This window comes from Elephantulus edwardii, unplaced genomic scaffold, assembly GCF_000299155.1.
Source record: "Elephantulus edwardii isolate Elephantulus edwardi_28Jun2011 unplaced genomic scaffold, EleEdw1.0 scaffold00057, whole genome shotgun sequence".
NCBI classification, from domain to species: Eukaryota; Metazoa; Chordata; class Mammalia; order Macroscelidea; family Macroscelididae; genus Elephantulus; species Elephantulus edwardii.
The window spans coordinates 11,402,113-11,413,816 of NW_006399807.1; the positions used below are offsets into that span (position 1 = coordinate 11,402,113).

At 37.1% G+C, this 11,704-nt stretch overlaps 1 pseudogene; it reads right to left on the bottom strand.

Annotated features, from left to right (window-relative positions):
* Positions 1-8,526: 8,526 nt before the first annotated feature.
* LOC102855484 lies at positions 8,527-10,096 on the bottom strand (annotated as a pseudogene).
* Between the last annotated feature and the right edge of the window lie 1,608 nt (positions 10,097-11,704).

The following is an 11,704-nucleotide window of genomic DNA, read 5'->3' on the forward strand; positions in this document are numbered from 1 at the left end:
CTTTGACAAGCACTGTGGCAAATGGACAGTTAAAACAGACATTCGGGTGTGGGGGAAGAAGAACGAACTGGGGAGGAGGGTAGAGAAAACAGTGCAACAATGAATGAATGAAAACCCAAAATCTCTGTAAATGTTCATTAAAACTAATAAAATTTAATAATATGTATGCCAAAAAAAAAGTAAGAAATCTCTTGCTTCTTTCAGGGAAATTCTAGCTCCTTTGGTTTCTGTGAACACTATTTTAATGTTTCTCTTTTCTATTTCCTTGTCAACTTTGCTCTATTTGTCTTGTTAACTTCAAACATCACATACAGATGACCCATAGCCATCAAATCAATTCTAACTCCCAGTTACCCTCCACTTGGTTTCTGATGTTCTACATGTTTGTGGAAGGAGAGTGCTCATCTAACTCCTTTGGAGTATCTGGTGGATATAATCTGCTAACCTTTTTTTACCAGCCCACCAGGGGTCCTGCCTCTCAGATTAATCTCTAACCTGGATTTCAAGTTCTATGTTTAAAGACTGAATTTTTAACCTTACCCTATGAATTTATCATTGAATATTTTATCAACTGCTCATGACAAGGTGTAACTGTAGTGACTGCTGTTGAGTGCTACCTGGATGATCCTCCTTCACTCATTGCCTCAACTCTTATGGTTGCTGTTGCAGACAGCCATGAGATACCAGCTTCTTCAAAATAGCTTCAGCTGAAGAGAACTATATTGCCTAAGATCAAGTACTTTTTCCGGGCCAGACTTCAATCTATAGTAATTGATCCAGATATGTAAAATTCTAGTCTTTTTATCCAGTGTGAAGTTACTTTGAAAGGTGTTGTCAATTTCAAAGCTCCCCATAGCCTTCCTTGAGACTGCCTCTGACCCAAGTTATCCTCTGACAAATCCTTCTCCTTTGTGTTTTCTTCCTTTCCACAGGTGAGAATGCTAAGAGCGTGTCCTCATAAATCTGCTCCATATTATCTGTACCTCAAAGTCTGTTCCCCAGGAAACCCAACTTGCAATAATGATCCTTGTTGTTTTTAGGTACCATTGAGTTGACTATGACTCACAGCGACACTAAGAACAACAGATCTGAACCATGTGTGATCTTGTGTCATTCTCATCATCTTCTACATACTTGAGCCCATTGTTGCAGTCACTGTCACTCCATCTTGTTGAGGGTCTTCCTATCTTTCATTCTTCTATTTTATAATGTCCCATTCCAAGATATGACCTTTCCTAGTAATATGCCCAAAGTATGTGGGATAAAATGTCATCATCTTTGTCTTCAAGGAGCATTCTGGCTGCACTTTCTGTAAGAAACTATTTGTTCTTTTGACATCAATGGAATATTCAGTACTTTCTTCCAAAATCACAACTCAAAGACATTAATTCTTCTCCTGTCATCCTTTAGTCTTTGTCCATCTTTCAGATGCATACCAAGTCATTGAAAATAACATGACGGTGGTTGTGGCATATCGTTGAATCAGAGCTAACCCATAGCTGACCCTCTGGTGATGTTCAGAAGAAGTTAATCACACAAGAGGAGATTGCCCATCCTTCTCCCACAGAGCAGTTGATAGATTCAAACAGCATGCCTTTGAGATTGCAACAAAGCTTCTTGTTACTAGACCACCAGTGACCACTAGTAGCAAGAGTATTGATTGTGGCTCCAAATAATAAAAAATTGACAGTTCTGATCTTTTCTTCATAGATCATGATGTTGCCTATTGGTCCAGAGGTGAGGATATTTGTTTTCTATATTGAGATGTAATCCATTCTGTAGCAAGCTTTTCAAGTCCTCCTTACATTCAGCAAGCAGTTTTGTATCACCTGCAAAACACGGGTTGTCAAGGAGTCTTCCTCTGACACTGATACCACATTCTTCTTCATAGAATTTAGTTTCTTGACTGACTTGTTCAGCATAAAGATTCAACAGGTGCATTGAAAGGATATATCCATGACTTACACCTCTTTTTCATTTTAAACCATTCAGTGTTCTCTTGCTCTGTTCAGACAAAAGATTCTCAGTCTAAATACAGCTTTTAGTGAGCATAGTTAATTGTTCTGGAATTCCCACATAGAATTAATGTATCAAGAAGAATAGGTCCCATTCTTTCAACAAATACCACATGATCGAGAGCAAATGATAATGAAAAAAGTTCAAGTTGCACTGAATGCTTTGGCAAACAATCAGGTCACAAGAATTAATGGGATATCAATTGATGTGTTTCAACTAACAGCATTGGGCATGCTCACCAGTTTGTGTCAAGAAATTGGAAGGACAGTTGCCTGGACTAGAAGAGATCTATATTTGTATCTATTCTCAAGAAAGGTGATTCTGCAGAATGTGGAAATGATTAAACAATATCATTGATAGCACACGCAAGCAAAATATTGCTGAAAGTCACCCCAAAACTGATATAACAGTACATTGAAAGAGAACTGCCAGAAGTTCAAGCTGGATTTTAAGAGGCTGTGGCACTAGGGAGATCATTCATGATGTCAGATGGATCCTGGCTGAAAGCAGAGAATACCAGAAGATTATCTATTTATGCTTTATTGACTATGCAACTGCATTTGACTGTGTGGATCATAACTAATTCTGACTAATAGTGAGAAGAATGAGAATCCTCAAAGAGAATTCCAGAACATAAAATAGTCATTTTAGATATCTCATTTCATCTGTTTCCTTGTGGTTGAACTCAATCTCTAGCCTCCCTTCTTCTGAGGTTGGACTAATATCACATGGTTAATTTGTCTGACATAGCCAGTATCCACCCAAGAATTGCCTCATCAATATAGCAAACCTTGTGATCACTCTGGAAGTGTCAGTGGTTTAGAAACCATCTCTTAGGAGTGAGGACGACATCAGATTCTTTAAGTAATAATGTTCATTGTGTACCTCAAACACTCTCTGTGAGATTGCTTTACTTTAATTCTCAACAACACAACTGCTGTGACCTCCTCACTAGTCTCTTTGCCTCAGATGTGAACCTGAATTTAAATGTAGTCTAGTAAGCCATTCATGTTATGGATATGGCTCCTATCACTGACTTTCATTCATTCATCTATTCACTCAGTCAATTAAAATCTGCTGAAGGTCTAACGTGCCAGAAACTCAAATAATTTCTGAGAATAAAAAAAATTGAACCCAATAGACCAAATACTTGCCCTCATAGATCTCGCAGCAAAAGGAACATCATAAAAAATAGCATGTTAGATGAATAAGTAGAAGCATAGAGGGCTCACAATCTGATTTATGAAGACAAAATATTCAATTACTCAGTTATTGTTGTTAGATATTTACAAGTTGAGTATGACTCATAATGACCCTATGAACAACAAATCTGAATCCTGTCCTATCCTGTGCCATTCTTATCATCTGACACATTTGAGTCCATTGTTGCACTCACTATGTCAATCCAACTCATTAGGATCATGCTCTCCTTCGCTGACCCTCTACTTTTCCAAGCATGATGTCACTCTCCAAGGAATAGCCTCTCCTAACAACATGTCCAAAGTATGTGAGATGAAGCTTTGATATTTTTGCCTCCAAGAGTCACTCTGGCTGCAGTCTCTGCAAGACATATCTATTTGTTCTTTTGCTGGTCCCTGGAGGATAGTCAGTACTCTTCTCCAACACAACAATTCAGACATTATTTCTTCTTTTGTCATCTCTTTTCATTGTTTAGTTTTCAGATTCTCTTTTTCATAATGATTGGAAAGACCATGGCCTGAATCTGATGTACCTTAGCTGTCAAATTGACATCATTGCTCACCAGTAATTTGAAGAATTCCTGACAGGAGACTTTTCTAGTGACCTTCTGACATCCTGTGGATGAAGTTCGTGTCTCAGTTCAAATTTCCTTAGGGTATATTTCTAGAGGTACAATGGTAGTTCATATGAGATTTTGTTTTCTTGATGTTGAGATGTAATCCATATTGAAGGCTATAGTTGTTGATCTTCTGCAGCAAGCATTTCAAGCCCTACTTACTTTCAGCAAGCAAGGTTCTGTCATCCACAAAACACAAGTTGTTAATGAGTCTTCCTCCAATTCTTATGCCACATTCTTCTTCACAGAGTGCAGCTTCTTAGATTATTTGCTTGACATATGGATTGAATGGGTACAGAGGAAGGATACAACCTAGACAAATATTTATATTGATTTTAAATGATATAATGTTCCCTTGCTCTATTTGGACAACATCTACTTAGCTTAGGGCCATTCCTAGCAATGTTAGTCATGATTTCTTATGATCCACAGAGTCAAATGTCCTCGTGTAGTCAATAAAGCACAAATAGACATTCTTCTGGTATTCTCTGATTCCAGACAGGATCCATCTAACATCAGCAATGATAATCTTAGTACTATGGAATTTTTAAAATCCAGCTTGAACTTCTGAAAACTCTGTTAATGTACTGTTCATTTTGGGATCAGCAATGTTTCTTTTTTGCATGTGGTATGAATGATATTACTCAATAATTTCTATATTCTGTTGGATCACCTTTCTTGGGAATGGAATCTAAGGATTTCTTCCAGGAAGGCAGCTGTTCTCTCAATTTTCTGGCATGGATTGATGAGCAAGTCCAAGGCTTCACCTGTTAGTTGAAACTTTTCAATTGGTATTTCATCAATTATTGGAACCTTATTTATTTTGTCAATGCCTTCATTGCAGCTTTTAGTTCTTCCTTTCTTAACATTGGCTCTTGACCACATGCTACTTTCTGAAATAGGTCTGTGTTAGCCAATTCTTTTTCGTACGGTGACTGTATTTTGATGTTTCCTGGATCATTCAAGATTTTGCTCATAATATCACTCAGTTTTTAAAATTAAAGCTTAAGTTTGCTCTTCAGTTCTTTCAGCTTGAGGAGTGCTTGAGTTCTTCACCTTTTATTCTCCAATTCTAACTTTCTGCACATCCCATTATAATACTTTGCTTTGTCTTTTGAACTCCCTTTCAAATCTTCTGTTCAGCTCTTTTAATTCAACCTCTTTTCCTTTTGTTTTGACTTCCCAACAATATAATGGAATTTTTGGAATCTCTTCTGACATTCATTGTGGATTTTTCTTTCATCTCTGCCTTTGTATTGACTGTTTGCTTTCTCCATGGATGATGTTCTTGATTTCATTATACAATTCATCTTGCCTTCAATCATTGCTGTTAATTCTCCAAACCTGTTCTTAAGATTATTTTAAAACTCAGATGGAATAGACTCAAGGTCCTAGTTTGGTTCTTGTGGGTTAATATTTAATTTCTTCAGTTTCAATTTTAACTTAATATAAGTAGTTGATGGTCTTTTCTACAGTCAGCACCTGGCCCGGTTTTGACTGCTGTTATTGATCTTCTCCATTGATTCTATCCACAGATGTAGTCAATCTGATTCCTGGACAGTCCACCAGGTGAGGTCCATCTGTAAAATTTCTGGGTTTTGTTCATTGGGATTGTTTTAGATTTTATTTGATGTACTTACAAAGTTCATACTTTGTTTTACACACCAGATCTTTTCCCTTTCCTTTCTTTTCCCTCCGTCCACCCACCAAATTGTGCGACCCTATGACTAACCCTATTCCATTTCTCTGTTCCCCCTTTCCTCCTCAGGTCCTCTTACTCATTCTACATTAATGAATGGTCTTATACAGTATGTGTCTTTATGAGACTGAGTTAGTTCACTTAGCATAATGCTCTCCAGTCCTCCCTCAGGTTAGGTAGTAATTTACAAAATCATTGTTCCTGCATGCTGCATAGTATTGTGTGAATGCATCATATTTCTCAATCCATTTATTTGTGGTTGGACATCTGGGCTATTTCCATATTCTTGCTATGGTGAATAACACTCCTGTCAACACTGGTGTACAAATCTGCGTTTGTTCCTCAGTTCTCATTTTCTCAGGGTATATTCCAAGTGGAATAGCTAGGTCATATGGAATTTCTATGTTCAGCTTTTTGAGGAAGTGTCAAACTACCTTCTAGAATGATTGCACCATTTTACAATCCCACCAACAATGTATAAGTGTTCCTATCTTGCCACATCCTCTCCCTACCATTTTTGGTTTTTTTAAAATATATTTTCATAAAGGCCAGAGTCTTCTGAAAAAAAAGAAAAGAAAAAATATATTTTCAGTGAATAAATAATTGTACAAAATTTCATCATTTTATTTAGCCCGATTTCTCTAACCAAGTCTGTATTTTCTAACTACTATTTCTTCTTTAATATTTCCATATTTTTCAATCCAGTCACCAAATATCATTAACACATCTTGATGGCATATTGGGGTCTATTTCGGCAAAATCTGTGAAAATTTGGTAAATATTCTCAATTTTTTTCTTCTTTAGATTTAGATATTAATGTGTGTCTTTGAATAATAATCATATTAACAGGTCTTTGTGTGTGTATAGATAGTATCCTGCCACTCACAACCTTGAACTTTAGGATATATCTATGAATGAAACACCATTCTTCCTCAGTTTTTCATTCCTGGCATAATATAAGATTATATGATTGTCTGATCATTCAAACTAAAATTGTTGTTGTGTGCCATCAAGTTGGAATCGACTTATAGCGACCCTCCAGAGGATTTTCAGACAGTAAATCATAGGGAAGGAGATTTCCTAGTCTTCTTCTATGGAGTGATTGGTGGATTCAAACTGCATGCCTTTGGGATTCCAGCACAGCTTCTTACAATTAGACCACGGTGTTATAATGCATGATGTTGTAATTACTTATTATAAGGTAGGTTGGACCTAATCACAGAGCCAAGGAGGACAACTTAAGGAATTATTTTGGGGTAAAATGTAAATGTATTTCTGGAGAAGAATGTTCTTTGCATTTTAATTGTACCTTTCTGTCAGTTTGACAACTTTTATCAGTTCACCTCACCCCATCTACTACATCTTATAAACTTCACCCAAGTTTTTTGGGAATTTTTTCCTACTCATCTCACATGGCTCACTTTACCAAATTTCTTTTGCCACTGTGTTCTCAGATCTCCCAACCCACTACATCTCTTAAGTTAGCTCTCTTCTTACTCATTCTTTAAAAATTAAACGACGGTTCAGAGAAGCTAGGGAAACCAATTTTTGCTCTGAGTGCCTGCACTCTTTTAAAGAATTTATTCTGTTTAGAGAAACAGACTCTAGGGAACAGATTAAAGCTATGTTTGAATACTTTAGCTGGTCAACATAATGCTAGTAATCTGTCATTCCCTTTTTTACTTATAACTATTGTTATAAGGAATGTTTTTCACAGGTTAAAGGAGATTCTAATGATGAAAACTAAAAATTCCCAAACCTCCTAATATTGGTCCAAGAGACCATGTATCATAAAAGGGGGAAAAAGGGGGGGGAAGGGACACTAACTAAAAGATTGTGAACTCTTGTGCGGCTAAACTAGAAAAAGGTTAAGAGATGATTTCACCTTTCACAATTAAAGAAGACTGTAGCTTCTGAGTGAACCATTTCACTTGGTGATCAGCTGAAAATCAGGGTGTTGGTTGTTGTTGCTTTTCTTGTTTGTTTGGTTTGGTTTTTTTTTAACCCAAACTTCTAGAAATAGATGACTGTGTAGACAGCTTGTCCCAAGATCATGGATTTATATCACATAAATAGAGATGAAATATTTGACGTTGTATATTACTTTTTATCAAATCTGCTGGTGGGTGTTCATCATATCCATAAGGTTTTGTGGTGCTAACCCAAAGGCGCCTTTCTGTCAGTTCAAATCTATTAGCTGCTTCATGGGAGAAAGAGGAAAAATCTCCTCCTGTGTGATATGCAGCCTCAGAAATCTATGTCTTGTTTCTGACTCAGTGGCAATGAGTTTGAGGGTTTGTTATTATTCTTATAACATATCCTTAAGATTTGTGAACTTATCGCCATCTTGGATACATTAAAATTATTGTTATTGTTATTAGGTCCCAAGAAGTTGAGTACAGTTCATAGTAACCCTATAAAACAGCCAACCTGAAATTTGTCCTAAAGAGTGCCATCTTCTCCATTTCTAAGACACTAGAATCCATTGCTGAAGTCAACCCATCTCATTGGAGGGTCTTCCTTTTCTTTGCTTATTCTCCATCTTTGCAAGTATTATTTCCTTTTCCAAGGAATATCGTCACCTAGCCACATGTCCAATGCATGAAAGATGAAGCTTCATCATCCTTGCCTCCAAAAACCACTCTGGCAGTACCCTTTCCAGGACATATATGTTTGGTCTTTTGGTAGTTCATAAGACATTTAATACTCTTCTTCAGCACTACAACTCAAAGGCATCAATTACTCTTCTGTTATTCTTGTTCATTGTCTCTGATGCATAGCAGGTGATTGAGAGGACCATGACCTAAATAAGTGCACCTTAGTCCTCAAACTGACATCATTGTGTTTTAGATTTTGAAGAGATCCCTAACAGCAGGCTTACCCAATGCAATATGTCTTCTCATTTCCTGCTGCTGTTATCACAGGTGTTGATTGTGAATCCACAGAAGATTAAATCATTAACAGCTTCCACCTTTTCCCCATCTGTCATAATTTTTCAGGAAAAAAAATAGACTGAAAATGGTTGGCTTTCCTGAAAACTTTTAAACACTACTCTGGCCTTGTTGTAACCATCACTTTAATAAGCCCAATCTAGATACTTCTCCTTCAGGATGACTGAGTCATCACTTGTGCACAGCTAGATCTGCTTTGTTAAAAGACTGCTTCAGTGTCTTCTGAGCTTTTAGTACTTTCACTCCATCCTGCCCAGAAAATCCACAATGGCAGACAAGCCTGGGGTTTCAAGTGAACAGAAACATCACATCTTCACACAGCCTTGCTATGTCAGGGCTTTTGGATTCAGTCAGCACCTGTAGCTTCATCTGCCACATTGTCACCGGGTCTCAAAACAACTCCATCCCAGCAACAGCCAGCTCCAGAGCTTCCTTAAAGAAGTTATGGTGCTGGAACAAGTCAATCCACTGCTTGAACTGAAATTTTGGAAGAAGTTTCAGTTCATGTGCCTTTCTGAATTCAATCATGGTTCTTTTCAGCCTCGTCTCTCTAAAGTATTTATTATGCGTCATCTTAGCAAATGGTGATGCAGCACTTTCACATGGTCTCTGTGGGTAGTGTCTTCACTGCCTCTTCATAGGAAACACAGCATTGTTCCTCTTTCTGGTCCATTTTCACTGTCCAGGCTTGTTTTGTTGCAAACTGCTCCTTTCTTGACTTCTAATACTCTCTGGGCCACATAAACCCAAGTGAGAGGATCATTTGTGTGTAGCATCTGAAGGTCATCATAAATTTCTTTTTGCAAACCTTTGACAAAGTAAAAAAGCTGTGCAACCGAAAACAGTAACACTAAAATTCCTTTTTAAGCAATGCTCACAAAGTTTTTATAGATGATCTGTACCAGTTCACCCCTAAGGATTTCTTTAACACAATCAAGATTTTCCACTTCCATCTTTGCTTGTTCAAATTCTTGCTTTTCCTTCCTCATTTTCTCAGTATGTATAAGATTCATCCTAAAGTGTTTTTATTTTCATACAGGCCTAAAATTCAGATGTGTACCAAATGGAAATTACTCCATTATCCTGAGAAATTATTCTTGATAAGTTTTGGACACTGGATGAATGCATAGAACTGAAAGAGTTGTCTTGGACTCTCTGAAGACAAGTGATCTTCCATCTCCCACTTGGCTACCATGATCCACAAAGCTAGCTTATTTGAATGAATGGCCAACATAGCAGAGAATGCCTTGCTAAGCTGAGTCTTTCTCACAAAAGACTACATAGGAGGGCCAAAGTTGAACATCATCTTTCCCTTTTTCTGAAGCACATCAAAAGATACCTCAGACATGTCATACCATTTGCTATCTCATCCTTCTTAAATGAATATCTAATGTGATATTTTCTTCCATGGAGAAGCTCCAAAAGATTAATTTTATACTGAACATAATTGATAAAATCTTCCTTCAAAAGGGCTGTTTGCTATATTTTATGTTCTAGATATGACACTTTCTTAATGATAAATTTAATCTCCACAAGACTGAACAGCCCAAAACACTCCAGCTGTTCCAATTCCAGGGTCCAATCTTCTATACATTCCTGGATCATCTCCACCATGAACTTCGAACTCAAAACCAACAATGGAGAAATTTGCAAGCACCACGTGCAGCTTCAGTGCTGCCAAACCTGCTTCTTTTCCCCTGTTAATGCATCTTGATTACATGTTTGGCCAATTTCAGACTGCAAAAGCTGGTAGAAAACTTCAATTTTATCTTCTTTGGCTTTAGTTGTTGGTGCATATATTTCATCAATAGTTGTATTAACAGGTCTTCTTAGAGTGCATATGGATAGCATTCTACCACAACTTTGTATTTCAGGATGAATCTTGAGATTGTCTTTTTGACTATGAAAGCAACACCATTTTTCTTCAGTTTTTCATTCCCAGCATAGTAGATCAGGTGATTGTCTGATTAAAAGTGGCCCAGATTTGCTGAAGACTCCGTACAACCACACCATCATGGACCTCATGTGTGGACTGAAAAGAGTATTCTATACCATGATATTTGCATCTTGATTATATATATACAGTTTACTTTAGAGGTACTGCACCCATCTGTAAGTTTGGTTATTGGAGAATGATTTATATGTTACCAATTACTTTAATATTTTACATGAGTATAGGTTTGAATGTTACCAATCACTATTGATCTATGCCTTCCATTACTCCACCTTTTTTTATCTTTGCTACTTCAATTATTGATAAAGAGTCACTGATTTAGAACATACTATTAGAGATATGGTATGCAGAAGACATAACTTTGCTTGCTGAAAGTGAAAAAACCATGAAGAACTTACACCTCAACATAAATTTAAAAAAACCTCACAATCAGACCAATAGGCAACATTATAATAAATGAAGAAAAGATCAACATTGTTAAGGATTTAATTTTACTTGCATCCACAATCAACATCCATGGAAATAATAAAACAAGGTGTTACATTGGGGAACACTACTACTAAGAACCTCCATAGCATTCTAAAGAGCAAAGATGTCTATTTAAAGATTAAGCTGCATCTGGCACAATTCAACATAGTTTCAAATACTTCCTATGCATCTGAAAGTTGGACAATGATAAAGGAAGACTAATGAAGAATCTATGCCTTTGAATTGTGGTGTTGGTGAAGAATATTGAATAAATCATGAATAGCTAAAAGAATGAACAAAACTGTCTTGGATGAAGTGCAGATTTAGAAGCAAGGCTAGTGAAACTTTTGTCTCATATACTTTGTGGATGTTATCACAAGTCCCTGGAAAAGTACATTTTACTTGGAGAAGAGGAGGGTGGGCAGAGAAAGGAAGAGCCTCATTAAGATGGATTTACACAGTGACTACAGCAAAGAGCTTAAACACAGTAAGGACTGTGAGGATGGAACAGGATTAGGCAGTGATTGCTTCTGTTATACATGAGTCAGACCCATCTCTATGGCAACTAACAACAGCAAAATTAACGATTAACTATGAAAAGAGTAGAAGCTGATGACATTGGTATTGTTGTTGTTGTTATGTGCCATTGAGTTGCTTGCAACTCATAGCGACCCTATGTACAACAGCCCTAAACTCTGCTCAGTGCCAATCGCACTGTCTCCAATACACCCATCCCAATTACCCCAGTCACTGAATCAATCCACCTCATAGAGGGTCTTCCTCTCCTGCGCTGTCCCTCC